The following is a 6,331-nucleotide window of genomic DNA, read 5'->3' on the forward strand; positions in this document are numbered from 1 at the left end:
AGGACAAGATAGGGTAAGGGCCTAAGGGCCGAATCTGGCCCTTTTTTTGATGTATGATGCTTACTTTAAATCAAGCACTAATTCAAATTCAATGCTTATATGAAAAGCACTAGAGGGTGCAGAAGTAATAGGACATTTTCCCGAATTTCCTCAATTCTGGTGGAATTTCGTCATATTTGAGATACTTTTGTCTTCAGAAAACATAAAGCACAAGCTTGCCTATCTGAGATTTTTACGCATAAGATGCATCTGATACTAGTGTATGAAATATATCAATTTGGTAGGCAAGTTTATGCTCTATGTTTTTCAAGACAAAATGTGCTGTAAAATCGATGAAAATTTGCATAAAATGAGAAAATTCGAAAATTGACCTCTCCTGATCTTTCTGTGACCTCTGTATATTTTAAACCTTAGAACCAATACTCATTTTGTGGCAGGGGTGACAAGTTGTTATGGATGAACTGTTGGATTATTCTGAAAGACACCCAAAAGGGGGGGGGGGCAAAATAGGGGTCTTACACTATCTTGTCCTTTACTTTTGATGGCTTGAGCTTAAAGTTACATCTTGGGAAACTTTGCCTTCGGCTACTATACGGGATTTTTTAAGTGTGTAAAAACCAATGTCGCAGTAGTTGTTCATTAATAATTTTAATAAAACATATTATAAAGGTAAAATATAGTCCTATCCCACTACTTGGTGAACAGTTTTTGTCGAAGAATGGACTGCTTCACAAACAGCTGTCTCGTTTGGTTCCCGTCCCAGGCAGTGACAGACTGTGTTATTGTCCATGAAGTATTTCTTTTGATATTGTACGAATGATCCATCCGGGGCTGTGCAATTGTATCCTAATGATTAAAAATATTATTTCACTGATCTATTGCATGGAATACTTCCACTGATTGATTATCTGTATTGAATACGAGGGTTGTTCAAGGGTAATAATGCATTTATACATATATGATGTCGACATACAACATATAATTTGAGTAACTACAAAAAAATGATTATGAAGATTTTTATTTTTAGATTAGAAAAACGAAATGTATTACACACCATACGGACATGTTACACAGCAATCATCCGGGCTTCTGAAATAGAAGTCGTCGCACCAGGGATAGTGACAATCTCCAATGACACAGCTGGGAATTCCGGTGTCATAACATTCACAAGATGTGCACGGATCAGGATGAAAGTAACCAAGAGGGTATCTTGCGCCGCGATAAAAACAATGGTCGAACACTTTACGCGTAGGATACGGAGGATAAGTGAACGTAGGATATGGCGTAGAGGAAGTGGGCGTTGAAACGTCCATCGTAATCAGTACAGGAACGGAATCAACCATAACGTATAGTTGTGTCAAATAAAATATTGCAAGCATAAACAGTTCAATCATTATGGAAATATTTTAGAGGTACTCTTTAACAATGCAGTTTCGGATAAGTAATATGCAGACACAGATGACGCTGTATAAATAGTCTCGTACTTATTTCCCTGAAGATAACATCAGGTGTAAAGGAGTTAAGATTTGTTCTTATTTCCTTAAAGATAGTCAAAAGTCAAAGAGTTCACTTTCGGACTGATTTCCTACAGATAAATCAAATGCCAAAGAGTCTTGAAATGTTTTCCTACGTGTCTTACAAATAAATTAAGTATAAAAGTGCGTCTCACTTCTTTTTATCGAATTGAATTAAATAACTTGGTCAATTATCACGGAGAAAGTAAGCTCAAGGGCAAGACGTACTCACCTATACCCGGTTAAAAATCGCTTAATATACCAAAGAAACTAATATATTTAATAAAATTCAGATAACTTTAGAAACCATGGACACAGACGTTAGATAAAAGATTTATGGAAGTCATGCTTTGTATGCTCTGAAGTCGTAAGTTTTCTTACAGGGTTAATAATGAGGACCTTAGATCACTTATTTTAAAAGGTCCTAAAAATAGGGAACCCCGATCCTTCAACTGGCGTTGGAATTTCATAAATATTATTGATTGTATTGAACATTACTCCAGATGATGGGCCAGATATGAAAATGAAAACGTTGACACCTTGTCATAATGGATTAAATATATTATATCCGAGGCACTATGAAAACCATCTATCCTTCTGTGTTCAATAATCCAGAAGTGAAAAAAGAATTAGATTGATCTATCTATTGTGTGATTTGATATTGGCTTTATCCAATGAGTTGAAATGGTGTATATATCCACGAGGCTTGCCGAGCGAATATACACCATTTTGACAACGAGTTGGATAAAGCCAATATCAAATAACACAAGAATTATAGATGTTCTATTTATCTCATAAGACTATCGTTTAAACAAAATTTTGAGACTTCCCCTGCGAAACTACTTGAATGATTGCTAATTCAAATTGATGACGTCTAACTTTGATGACGTAGCACCGTTAATGTTTACATTTCTCGAAAGAAAGTAGATCGTGTTCAAAATTTATAATTTTTGCTATCTCCGTCTTTGAAAACATTGCATGACAAAATCTGGAGCGTTCAATCAAATTAACTTCTGAATGAATGTAGAAAGGACGGTAAGGGATCGTGAAAATAACTATTTGGACGATGGCAGTACAAAACATGTTAGGCAAGGCTAAGGGCCGATTCATTGTTGATCCATGGTTAGTTACACCTACATTACTACTATAGGTAGACATACGAAGTAAAATACAAAAAGCAGTGTTGAAGACGTTAAAGGAATCTCATAACAACTTAACTGATAGGCCCTTAGGCTTTACTTTCTCCGAGAACAAGGAATGGAGGGGGGGGGGGGGGTTACATCCGTCTTCAAGAAGCCATGATAAAATAAGACACTTCTTTGACATGCACAAGTCTTTTTCGTGCTTTTAACGACATTAATTCACTTCATCATTCATTTAATAAGGGCAGGACCTTTTTACAAATAAAAGTTTCAATAAAATAAAATCTCGAAGCGAGAGATCGTGTCAAAACCGGAAGTGCTATTGATAAAGCATCTTCCCGTTGATATTATAAAGCATAGGTTTATCCAACGGCCTGTATCATCCACACGTATGAGATGAATTACATGATCAGTACGTACTGGTCCCTGCCGACAAAGCAGGCAACAACATTATCTTCGTTTTTAAGGCTCATTATATAAGTTTTATTTTAGAAGAACTTAATTCTACAAGTGGTAATCATACTTATACTCATACTTCCCTTTCTAAGGAAGAAATTCTCCAAAATCAAATATCAGTTTAAAATATTTTTATTATTCCACAGGGCCAAAAGGAATTTGAACTGCCCTATATACAGTACCTACCGAAGACAACCTAACAGAAAGTGAACCCGGAGCGGACCTCGGGGTCGTTTTCTGGGTCACTTCGGGTTCGCTCGGGATGGCATATTGATCTGTCGATTGGAAAAAGATCGAATGTGTGATGTTATTCGATATAAATCGAAACGTTGTACATACGAGGGGGTATCAAAAAGTTCGGGGACTAGCTATCAAGTTAACATTTTCAACATTTCTTTATTTTTTATTGTTTTATGTTCCATAAAAATTTTGTAAGCTCAGGTTACATAATACTAATTTTATAGCCTCAGTCCACGAACTTTTTGATAACCCCTCGTACAAGCAAAGCGTGTGAATGTACAGTGTAAATCTATTATGATAATTGTTAAATACTATTTTATATTTATTAATTTTAATTCTCAAGGTTGTATGTTATATTTATTTGTTTTCTTTATTTTTTCAAACAATTAATAAATTATGTATTTTAATTTTCCAGGTAGACTGTAACAAAAATATGTACCTATTTATTTTCTTTAGTATTTTTATTACCAGTATGTAAAGGCCATTGATAAAATTTAATAAAATTGGGTAAATATATCAGTCAATGTGTAAAAGGAAAAAAAAGATAATAATTGGCATTTCAATTGTTACTTAAAAAAAAGATCAGAAAAGAAAAATGTATGGTCTTCGACAAATTGTATAATTAAAATATCATCTCAAGATACAGTACAAGATTAAAGTGGAGAGCGTACATGTACGTGCCGATTAATCAATTATTTTATTTCCATTGTCTCAGTATATAAGTTCCCTCAAATTAGTCTGGTAACTGTGCACACTATTATAAATGAACTCTTAATATTTACTACTTGACCATACAATAAATTAATCTATTGATAATATAATTCACTTGTTTGTCAAACATTTAAAATTCGATTTGAAATTATAAGGAATAACAAATACATGTATATACTCTTCAAAAAAAGAAACGCATAGTAGGAACAATGCCCTGAAAAATGTATGATAGTTTTGTCATACCTTTCATTTTTGTATGGATACGATGTATTTGAGTGAAATGCATGATTTTTTCTAATGGAATTGTTAACTTTACAGCTATTCTACAAATCTCACAGACAAAAAGACCTGATTTTGCAAAATCCCCCCTCCAAAAAAAATTTTGATCTCAATTTTCATTTGTTGAATTCTGATGCAATCCCTTCAGATAGAAAGGGGCTATCAAAAGCGGGGGTTCTCGAAATTTTGAATCTGGTTTTATCTGAAAAATGACGCTTCCTAAAAATGCTGCATCTGAATGTTGCGTAGCACAAAAAGGAAAATGGGCGACTGGAAGCAGAGATACCGCAATCTACCATTGCAAGAGGTTTTAATGTTACACACAGAACATACCTAACCTATAAAACATTAACCATTAACATCGAACACCAAATATTCGCAAAAAATATGGTAGACTACGTGTGACATCAGCAGCACAGCATCACTTCCGAGGATTGCATAAATTGCATGAATGTAATGCAAGGACGTCATCTTAAGCATTAGCTATCCTTGAACTGCACAGATCATCTAATAAGACCGTTTTCAGTTGACTACGAATCATTCCAAAAGGATTATTCCTGCCATTGTTCCGACCCCACAACACTACAAATGTCGACTTCAAAGATCTCAGATAAATAGAGCATGACCACAGCATTAGTGCTGAACATTTTGGTTAACCTACTAGTCCAGAATGTTTATCTGAAAGCCTCTTATAAGTTTAAGAGTGCTAATGCTTTGTAATGAATGTTAGACAGATAACTGCCTCCAGGACGTTAAAAAAAGTTTGTGATGCTAGTGTTATAATATGAAAAACGGTATTATAAGAAAGTAAGATTGATTTGGTTCGAATTCAATGGACTTTGATGAAAAAGGTACTCTAACCATGTTCTACCAACACATACCCATTCAATTTTGCAGCATCCTAGAGCCGTATTGCAATCTCACAAAACACAGCCACATATGGCTCGTTTGACACACCTATTCTTGCAAAGAAACAACAACATGTTTCAGCCACAGTCATCTAAATCGCTAGATTTAATTCAAACTAAGCAGCATTGGACAAAATGGATTGACATGATTTGCCAAAGACAATCGCATACCTAGATTCTGCAACAGCTGACCAAAGTTCAACATTTGGATTGAGAGAGTATTCCTAAACAGTTTTTATTACACACATTTCCTTCCATTTGATGCCGTTTGTAGCTATCATTTGTGTCTGCAGGGGGACGGGGGGGGGCATACCAGATATTGATCTTTAATGGTCTTAAAATGACTATAATTTAAAATTGTTGATTAATTATGATATTTAGATAGTATTCCTGTTGCTTACCACATTTTCTGTTTCATCAATGCATCATTTTACTAAATAATCTTTATGTTCATTGTGTCACTAAAATTCTACTATGCGTTTCTTTTTTTGAAGAGTATAATTTTAAACTATATACTAGTAACCAACAAATTAAAAGGTATTTTGCTTAGTTGCTTTCGTCAGTTTCACTTGTAACATAAATAAAGACTTGCAAGGAGGTCCAATTGACTGACGCTTGAACAAAATGTAATGCAAATAGTATGAATGTTTGAAAACTTTGCAATAGATGTACATTTAAGCAAATGTAAGATATGTTTGAAAATGCATGGCTATGTTTCGTAAATACATGTAGATGTCAGAATTTTTATATACATTAAGATGTAATTTTCCGATTTATATTTGTTTATAGTCATAAAAGATAATTTTTGTTCCTCTGAATGTGATATTCTAACTTTAAAAGCATTTAAAAGAAAATACGTGATCTTCAGAATATTCAAGAGCGTGAAATTACCATTGTTGGACACCAGAAGCATTTTATGCATGGGTCGATGAATTCGACATTTATTGGTAAGATCATTAATAGTACAAGACTTGTTACTGTTTATAAAAAGGAAACATTCTTTTAAATAACTTCACTAAGCCTGTCCCATTCTATGCATAAAATACTTGTTGTTAATACAGCGTTGAAAATAGCATAACTC

The sequence above is a fragment of the Saccostrea cucullata genome, unplaced genomic scaffold (assembly GCF_032062105.1).
Source record: "Saccostrea cucullata isolate Sc308-1 unplaced genomic scaffold, CSIRO_AGI_Scuc_v1 ctg402, whole genome shotgun sequence".
In the NCBI taxonomy this organism is placed as follows: Eukaryota; Metazoa; Mollusca; class Bivalvia; order Ostreida; family Ostreidae; genus Saccostrea; species Saccostrea cuccullata.